This window comes from Tribolium castaneum, chromosome 9 (assembly GCF_031307605.1).
Source record: "Tribolium castaneum strain GA2 chromosome 9, icTriCast1.1, whole genome shotgun sequence".
In the NCBI taxonomy this organism is placed as follows: domain Eukaryota; kingdom Metazoa; phylum Arthropoda; class Insecta; order Coleoptera; family Tenebrionidae; genus Tribolium; species Tribolium castaneum.
The window spans coordinates 2,749,562-2,760,274 of NC_087402.1; the positions used below are offsets into that span (position 1 = coordinate 2,749,562).

A 10,713-nucleotide genomic window follows, 5' to 3' on the forward strand; every position below is an offset into this window, starting at 1 on the left:
GCTTTAGTTATAGCAGCAGCACCTCCGCCCATAGCCCCTAAGGCACTAAGTCCTCCAAAAATTAATGGTAACAATGGTAAAAATCCTCCTGTTTTTATAGGTATAATACGAGGAATTTTTATACGCTTACGACCTCCAGATTTTCTAACTGCTATACGAGCAGCTGATAATGCAGATTTTATATTATCATATCCCTTATTTTCTAAATTTGATAAAAGAGCTTTATGAAAAGGTTGTTGTTTTTTCTGTGTCCTCTTTCTAGATTTCTTTGTCTTCCTTTTCGATTTTTTCCTTTGGATTCCCATACCTAATTTCCTTTTGACTTTCATTGCGTTAGTTACAAACCAGGCACTTGCTTTTTCACCAAATGAAGCGTCTTTAGACTTAACACGTGACCATGCACTATCTTCTAAAATTCGATCCGCTTGATGTCTATCTTTTAAATCGTTGGAATTAGCGTAAGCTATATCGTGCGTTTTACAAAAGCTGTCAAGCTTGTTTATTCCAGGATCACCTCGTTCTAACCGTTTCTTAAGTTTTGTACCAGGTCCGCAATATTGATATCCTGGTAAATGTAATTCAAAAGGTAATTTATTGATTGCAGTATTTAATAGTCCTTCCCCTTTGAAAGACAACATTTAACTGAACTTTTTTCCCTATATAAACCTTCTTATAAATGTTTTTAATTTAGTATGAAAATGAAAGTGTTAAAGCAAAAATTACAATTACCTATCATAAATCATGATTATAATAATGTTGATAATAAACATAAAATGTCTCATCGACATGGTACACTTTTACCCGAATCAATACGTTGTATAATTTGTGGACCTTCTGGTGGAGGAAAAACTAACATATTATTGTCTTTATTGTTTGATCCCAACGGATTGAAATTTGAAAACATATATATTTATTGTAAATCATTATATCAACCGAAGTATAAACTGCTTAGTGATGTGCTACAAAAAATTAAAGGAATGGAATATAACCAGTATGAACATAATGAAGACGTGCTAGATCCAAAAGATGCAAAAAATAACTCTATTTTTATATTTGATGATGTCATAATGTGTAATCAAGCTAAGATAAGGGATTACTTTTGCATGGGCCGGCATAAAAATATTGATAGTTTCTATCTCTGTCAAACATATACAAAAATACCGAAACATTTAATTCGAGATAATGCAAATTTATTGGTAATATTAAAACAAGATCTGTTAAATTTAAAACATGTATATGAAGATCATGTTGGTGCTGATATGAAATTCGAACAATTCTGTGAAATATGTCAGGAATGTTGGAAAAACCAATATGGTTTTTTGGTTATATGTAAAGATAATGAATTAAATAAGGGTCGATATAGAAAAGGGTTTGATCATTTTATTCAAGTGTAGAGTGATATCTATTTGAGAACGTTTCCAGACCGGTTAATATCAGTTTCACAGCGGTTAGTATCGGTGCGATATCGGTTAATACCGGTTCCAAAGCGGTTAGTATCGGTTAGATACCGGTTAGAGACCGGTTAATATCGGTCTCAGACCGGTTAGTATCGGTGTGATATTGGTTAATACCGGTTCCAGAGCGGTTATTATCGGATAGAGACCGGTTAATATCGGTTTCAGACCGGTTAATGTCTGTTAAAAAGCAGTTCCTGATCGGTTTGAGATCGGTTAATATCAGTTTGAGACCCGTTATAATAGCAGTCGAATAAGAAGTTATATAAACAATAATTCTGATTTGTTCGGTTAGTTTATAACATTAAGCGGTAATGATGGGTACCAAACCAGATCAAAACCTTAAAAGACATATATTAAAAGCAGCTGATTCAATTCGAAAGAAGTATAAAGCCATAAAGTTAAACAGCAGTGAAGCGGATGAGTCAATTAAAAAGCTTTTTCAGCCTGTTATAAATCCTTTAGAAGAAATTTCAATAAAATTGGAGAAGCAATCTCCACCACCACAGCAACAACAACAAAAACAACACAAAAGACCAAAACATCATATTCAAAAGCAAAGGAAACAATTTCTTAAACTACCAAAAAAAGAAAAGATTAAACAAGAACTTGAACTACCAGTTGAAGAAACATATGAACCTAGTACATCACTGCGACAACCAGAAGAAATATATGAGTCATTACCAGAAATAAAAGAAGAAGATGAAGAAACCAAATCTGACACTATGGATGATTTAATTAATAGCAGACATATTTTAGATGAATTTTTAGAACAATATCCTCCAGTTGCGAGAAATGCAATAGAAGCAGTTTTAGAGAAAACCAGTGATCAGACATTTGGTCCTAGATATAATTCAAAAGAGAATAAACTATTTATGGGTAAACATGAATTAATAATCAGTCAAAATGGTGATTTAATTTTAGATAATGAATCATTTCCTGGTACTCCTGGTTTATACAGACTAATATTTTTTAAAAACCCTGAAGATAAATACACTCAAATTACAAAAGAGGATCGGTCAGCATACAAAAAAATACTTGAAATTTCTAATACACATAGAAAAAATAATGATCCCACAAAACAACTAAAAGGTCATAGAGGTGTAAAATATACTCAAATTGTGCAACCAATGTTTACTTCATTTCCTAAATCTCCGTTTATTGGTGAAGGATTATTCACTAATAAACGTGTAGAATATGTTTACTGGGATGACATAAATGAATTAGTGTCACGTCTAGCATTATTACATGCAGCGACAAAAGCGGGTAACAATTCCCATCTGAATGAAATTTTATCAATAGAAGAAGAATTAAAGGAATGTGGTGTAATATATTAGGCTTAAGTTTTTTTCTGGTTAATCCTCAGTGTTGAAATGCCCATTGATCTATTCGGACGTAAAGTGTTATCAGCATCAAGTGCATTTTTTAAATCTACACCATCACCTTTTGTTTTCACTGCTGATGGTGACCTTGATTTAAAACATCATAGAATCTGTAACATTAATGATCCAACAGAAGACAAAGATTGTGCGAATAAGGTATATATTGATTTAGTAAGTAAACAAATATACCAAAAGATGGAAGGAGTAATAGCTGCTTTAACGGATTTAAATAATAATGTTCATAAAGCAGATGCTATATGGATGGATAAATTTAATCAGTTAAACTTAACCATGAATGTTAAGTACAAAATACTTGATGAAAAAATTGATAATATAATTGCTACAATTCCTCACACGATTGAATCAGAATTGCATAACAAACATTTAAGTATAAATTATGAAATCGATAACAAGTGGAAAAAATTTATGAATAATTCAAATGAGATAACCAGACGAATAAAAAAACTTGAAGAACGCTTTGAAGGAATCGATAGTATTAAGATAAAACCAGAAACCATTTCCAAACGTTCTAAAGCAGGTGATACAGATCAACTTGAAAATGTACCTATATCAAAGAAAAGGAAAGTAACAGATTCATATGAAAATAGTGAAAGATAGAACCCATGCCTCATAATAAAAACAAGTGTCCTCCAGGTCAAATGTCAGATCGTCATGGAAATTGTAGAGAAGTGTACCGTAAATAAGCAATGGTTCGACTAAAGCAAGTTAGTGATGTAAAGCAAAAATTGGTAAACGAGATATTTAAACCTGCACGCAGGAATTTTAAACGAAGACGTACTATAATTAAAGGATTGGATGATTTATGGCAAGTAGATTTAGCAGAAATGCAAAATTTATCTTATCATAATAATGGATTTAAATATATTTTAGTCGTAATCGACTGTTTTTCTAAATTTTTATGGACCAGACCACTGAAATCGAAATCAGCTAATGAGGTTAGCAGAGCTATGGAATCAATACTGAAGAATGAAAAAGAACGAATACCAAAGAATTTACAGTCAGATCAAGGAAAGGAATTTTATAATACCACTTTTCAGGATTTGATGAGACGTTATAATATTAATCACTATAGTACGTACAGCGTTAAAAAAGCAGCAATTGCTGAACGAGTTATACGTACTTTAAAATCCAAAATTTATCGATATTTTACGTTATTTGCGACACATAAATGGATAAATAAATTGCAAGAGATAACCAAAAATTATAATACTACAATACATCGAACAACAGGAAGGAAACCCACAGAGATAAACGCTTCGAATCAAGGAGACATAACAGCATATGATCATCTAAAGATTGTTGATAAAAACAGAAAAAAATTTAAAGTCGGAGATTTCGTAAGAATTAGCAAAGAAAAGATGTTATTTGAAAAAGGATATACACCCAATTGGTCAACGGAAATTTTTAAAATCAGTAAGATTAATCTAACCAATCCTGTAACATTTCTGCTAGAAGATAAAGAAGGTCAACCAATCAAAGGAGCTTTTTATATTTGGGAATTATCAAAAACTCAATATCCTGACGTCTATTTAGTTGAGAAAGTGATTCGACGTAAAGGAACTAAATTATTTGTGAAATGGTTAGGTTTACCAGATAATCAGAATAGTTGGATTGAAATGAAAGATATTACCTAATAAATAAGAAATATATATACGATATAATTATTTAACGTCTAATTTAGTTCCATTTAAGATGGCAACGAGTGTAGAACCTGTTATAAAAAAAGTGCTGCATTTTGAAAAAACCATAAGCGATATTCGATTACTAATGAAACTGGAACTACTGAAATTAGGACCGTGCCAGTTGATGGATATATTTCATAAATTACCGGAAACATATCAACAAGATCATGATATAAAGCTGAATCTACCATGTTTACAACATTATTATAACAGTTTTGACGAAGATCAGTTTGATGGTCCTCCTTCATCAATAAATAATTGTGTTTCGTGTATTTTAGATGATACAGGAAGCCAACAACAACAACAACAACAACAACAACAACAACAACAACCCACTGCGTTTCAAGTGTAATGCCTCTTTTGAACTCATCACTCATCTTGTTTGTTACTCTTATACAAAATGTGTTGTACGTGCAAAAACCGTTAGATGTTGTAGATATGTACATCGTCTTCACTAGTGAAAGTCCTAACAACACAAGATGGTCTCCTCTCTGGAAAAGTTTATTTTTCAACGATGTTGATTACCAATGGAAGAAGATGAATCTGGGTTATTTGAGCAATACTGCAATAGAAATATTTAAATATGAAAATGTTTCTATAGCAAACTCTGTAATATATTTTAAATTAAGACTAGTTTTTACCAATAGTAATTATATTGATACTGACTGGAAGAGACTTATACTTAATGATCATGATGTAGTTTCAATAAAAAATTGTTTTAATCATGTTCCTACCTTTTTAGCAATGTTTGGAATTGTTTGTACATGTTGGATCGTTTTTATGATGTTCATAGCGTTAGGTTTGGCTTAAAAACTGCAATTAAAAATTTATTTAGGTGTATGACTTTGTTAGTTTAAGTATGTAGTTTGTTTTATGTCTAATAAAAAATAATATTCATTCTGATTATTTTTGTTATCATATTTCCTGTCTAACGTTTTTTTCCTTAAAAACGTTAAATTTTTATCAGTTATATTTTGAATTTTTTGAATTTTTACGTAAGGAACCACAATATCCGGTTGCAAAGTTTATGGAATATAAAATCATATCGCATCAATGATTAATTCATTTCTACTTCGACTGTCCGTGTATGAAAGTAATCATGTTCAAGTGCTCTCAATGCGATAACAAGTTTACTCGCAAAGATGCTTTAACACGTCATGTAAAAAAACATAGTAAGTAAATACATTTTACGTTATAGAAATTGTTTTAATTAAGAGCATTTTTAAGGTGATAAATTATCTAAACTCACTTGCACCGGATGTAAAACGTCATTTACGAGATTTGATAACTATAGGCGTCATATTACAAATTCATCATTGTGTTCAATGGATTCGGATGATATGACTCCTAAAAAAGCCCGCCTGACAACTAGAACACCTTTACAAGGTATTTTTGTAAATATTCTTTATATTATTATTATTATAACTTGTTTTTGTTTTTAGAAGTTACTACTAACGCTCCATCATGTTCATTTCATCAATTTTGTGAAATATGCAATAGTCACTACAGAGGATCCAGATTAAACCATTTACGTTCTTTAAAACATAAAAGTGTCATCTCCGCCAAAATTAATGATGATGATGATTTCGTTGAAGAATATCAAGTTGCCTTCAAATCAAGAATTACCTCATACCGATTGAAAAATTCACAACTAGATGACTTGGAAGTGTGCAATTTTTTTGAAAGAAATCAAGATAAACTTATCACTTTAATAACTAGAAAACTGAGAGAATTTAACCAACTTAAAATTAATTTCGAACTTTTTGCTAAATATATTTTACCTTCTAAAGACATTATCGAAATCAAATCATTCAACACTAAAAATATCATCATTTCAATATCGACAAATATTAAGGTAGAACTGGAAGAAATATGTGGCGTCATAAAAAACAAAATGAGTGAATTCTTGGAAAAAGATAGTGGTAAGTAATATCAATTTTATTTATAAACATATTATTGTATTAAATTTTTTAGGTTGGATTTTAATGGAAATTTTGTTTTTGGAACTTAATATCAACAAATTCAATCCACTACGTGCATCAACATATATACCATTACCGAAGGACATAGCGAAGCGGAGAGCGGTTATCAATATTCATAATGATGATAATGAATGTTTCAAATGGTCTGTTTTGGCACACCTTCATTCAACTGAAGTAAATGTTAATCGACATCGAGTTGATGCTTATCGTGAGTTTGAAGAGGAATTAGATTTTACAGATATTTCATTTCCGGTTAAATTAACTGATATTTTTAAATTTGAAGCACTTAATAATATTAGTGTAAATGTCTATGGAACAGAGCAGCGTTTTGATCATGAAAAAGGTAAATGGGTATCAGATATTATAGGTCCCTTTTATTTAACTTCTAAGAAACGAGACATTCATGTAAATTTATTACTTATCGTAGACGATGAAAGAATGATCAAACATTACTGTCTGATAAGCAACATTTCTCGATTAATAAGTTCACAACTTTCCAAACATAATCATGCTAAATTTATATGTAACGGTTGTCTATTATTTTTTTCGAGTGAACAAAAATTAGTTAAACATCGTAAGTATGCTTGTAATGAAGTTGTCACTACATTACCAACTTCTGATCTGATTATAAATAAATTTGGTAAAGAAGTGCCTGGTAATGAATTAACATTTCAAAATTTTGATAAATCTCTTAAAGTTCCTTTTGTATTTTATTTCGATTTTGAATCTATTTTAAAACCTTTACGCAATGATAATTCAGCCGATAATATCCGTACAATTGTTACACATTTACATGAACCATATAGTTTCGGATATTACATAAAATGTGCATATAATGATAATTTATCAATTTATCGGACTTATCGAGGAAAAGATGCTCCTAAAATTTTTGTGAAATGGTTGCAAGATGATGTAAATAGACTTTATCACGATCACCTCAAACATATCGTACCACTTGAAATGACTCCGTTAGATGAATTGGTTTTTCAAATATCTACCCATTGTCATTTATGTAAAGAACCTTTCAAAACAGATTACGGAAGTCTAAATTGTGATAGAGTTCGTAATCATTGTCACTTAACAGGTGAATTTTTAGGACCTGCACATTCTATTTGTAATTTAAATTATAAGATTCCAAAATATATCCCTGTTTTTTGTCATAATTTAACTAATTATGATAGTCATTTATTTATTAAAGCTTTAGCAACAGAAAAGACCATCATTAATTGCATTGCTCAAACTAAAGAAAAGTATATTACATTTTCAAAAAAAATTTTAGTTGATAAGGTCATGAACACGACTACAAATACAGTTGACAATATTTTTATAACGCTTAGATTCGTAGATTCGTTCCGTTTCCTTTCTTTTTCATTAGATAAATTATCTCAGACTTTAACTTCTAATGAATGTCTAACCATTCGGAAACACTTTCCGGACGATAACCAATTTAATTTGATAAGACAAAAAGGTGTTTTTCCATATTCATATTTGGATTGTTTTAATAAGTTAGATGATACCAGTTTACCATTGATTCAACAATTTTATGATAATCTTAATAAAACTGATATCAGTGAACATGATTATGAGCGAGCACAGGAAGTCTGGAATCTATTTGATTGCAAAACGTTAGGTGATTATTCCGACATTTATTTAAAGTCTGATGTTTTGTTACTAACAGACATTTTTGAAAATTTCAGAAAGGTTTGTCTCAAAATTTATGAACTAGATCCAGCTCATTACTTAACAGCACCTTCATTAGGCTGGGATGCTATGTTAAAAATGACTGGAATTAAATTCGAATTGTTAACTGATATAGACATGGTACATTTCTTTCGAAAATCTATTAGAGGAGGACTTTGTCAATGTTCAAAACGTAAAGCAGTAGCAAATAATAAGTTTTTATCAAATCATGATCCTTCTAAACCAACTTCTTTTATAATGTACCTTGATGCAACCAACTTGTATGGAGCAGCAATGTCTGAATATTTACCTTATAGCGGTTTTCGATGGGAAGATCCTAATGAATTCAATGATAACCTAATTCTCAATTTGACAGATAACGCTGATGTAGGTTATATATTCGAAGTTGATTTAGAATATCCTTCTGAATTACATAATCTTCACAACGATTTACCATTTTGTCCTGAAAAATTTATTCCTCCCTCTAGTAAAACTGAGAAACTTTGCGCAACCTTGAACAATAAAGTACACTATGTTTTACATTATCGAAATTTAAGACAAGCTATACAAGGTGGTTTAAAATTAATTAATATTCACCGTGTTTTAAGTTTTAATCAATCACCATGGTTGAAAACATATATTGATTTAAATACAGAAATGCGTAACAAATCAAAAAACGCGTTAGAAAAAGATGTATTTAAATTAATGAATAATTCAGTTTTTGGTAAAACCATGGAATCAATTGATAAAAGAGTAAACGTGAAATTGGTAACATCATGGAATAATATAGGTAGAAAACCAGGTGCTGAAAGTTTAATTGCACGACCAAATTTTAAAAATTCATCTATCTTTACACCAAATTTTGTAGCTATTCAATTAGAGAACGAAAAAGTTTTCTACAATAAACCTCTGTATGTAGGTTTTACTATTCTAGATATCAGTAAAACTATTATGTATGATTTTTATTATAATTTCATAAAACTTAAATACGGTAACAATGCAACGCTTTTGTATACCGATACTGATAGTTTAGTAATTGAAATTTTTTGTGAAAATATTTATGATGATATTAAATCTAATATAGAGCGTTTTGATACTTCAAATTATAAAGCAGAAAATATTCATGGAATACCTGTATCGTCTTCTGTCATCGGGAAGATGAAAGATGAATATAAAGGACGTGTAATATCAGAATTTTTAGGAACAGGTGCTAAAGCATATTGTGTGGATGTTGAAGGTGAATTATCTAAAAAAGCTAAGGGTATTAAACACAATGTAATTACAAGTGAATTACATAAAATTGACTACCAAAACGCAGTTACTGTTCCAAACACTGAAATTATTAAAGAAATGAATATCTTTCGTTCGAAGCTTCATAACATTTACACAGAATTAAAGAAAAAAATTGCTTTATCTTTCAAAGATGATAAACGTTACATCTTAAACAATTCTGAAGGTAGAACATTATCTTGGGGTCATAAAAATATTCTTCCTCAAACTCAGGAATAATATTTAATTTGTATTGTAGTTATTGTATTATAATGTTTATGTATTATAATATGTATGTATGTATGTACTTATATTTAGATGTAATAAACAATTAAAGTAATTTATTGTTTTTATTATTATCCATTAACCAAATAGCTTATGTGAATTTGTTTCAGGTTTCCAAAATAGACAGCACTATCCACTCTACCTACCTGAGGTTCGACTCCCCATGGAAGGAACAACAACAACAACAACTTTTTTTGCATTATATTTTAAACAAATAACAAAATAAACTTGGTGCGCAACAGACAAGTTAGGCAAACAACATTACAAAAATAAAAAACTACATATACTAGGTTTTTTTTCCTTATCGATAAAATAATGACTTTCCTTTATTAGTTATTAGTGACAAGCGCGATGATTTTCTGATATTTTGCTTAACTCAATACAGCATGTATTGTATATATACTTCATGTATTCACAATTGCACATTTCAAAAATCATATATTCAAAATTTCACAACCCCAAAAACCAAAAATTTCACAACCCCAAAAAGCTACTACTACTACTACTACTACTTGTTTTCTTGGTTGCATATTCGCAAACGGGCGGGGGGTGTGTTTAAAAAAAAAAAATGGAGGCCAGCGCCATCTTTGATTGACGGCTGCGCTGACGGCAGCGCCATCTAGCGAAAAGTTTGCAGACCGTGGCGCCATCTAACGTGAGAATTTAGGCGGAATTTGTGACGACATCGGCGCTACCAACATTACACCCAATATTAATTTTTAAATAAATTAAAATTTTGGCGCCATTTTTTTTAACAAACAAACATGGCCGACTAATTTCAAATATTAATTTTGAAATAATTTAAATTTGGCGCCAATTTACCATTAAACAAAAATGACCGCCGCCGACTTTCAAACTTCCAAGATGGCGACGATTATTATTATTATTATTATTATTATACTACATAAATATATTTGCATCATCACAAATGGCGTCAGTCGGCCGCAGGCCGGCTGAC

General features: G+C 30.5%; 1 long non-coding RNA gene across 1 annotated transcript; it reads left to right on the forward strand.

Moving 5' to 3' along the window:
* The first annotated feature begins 4,777 nt into the window (after nt 1–4,777).
* On the forward strand, nt 4,778–10,041 carry LOC135267080 (uncharacterized). The gene is made up of 5 exons (XR_010335344.1): nt 4,778–4,919; nt 4,976–5,711; nt 5,767–5,925; nt 5,982–6,461; nt 6,514–10,041. It is a non-coding gene; the product is annotated as an uncharacterized LOC135267080 (long non-coding RNA).
* The last annotated feature ends 672 nt before the right edge of the window (nt 10,042–10,713 follow it).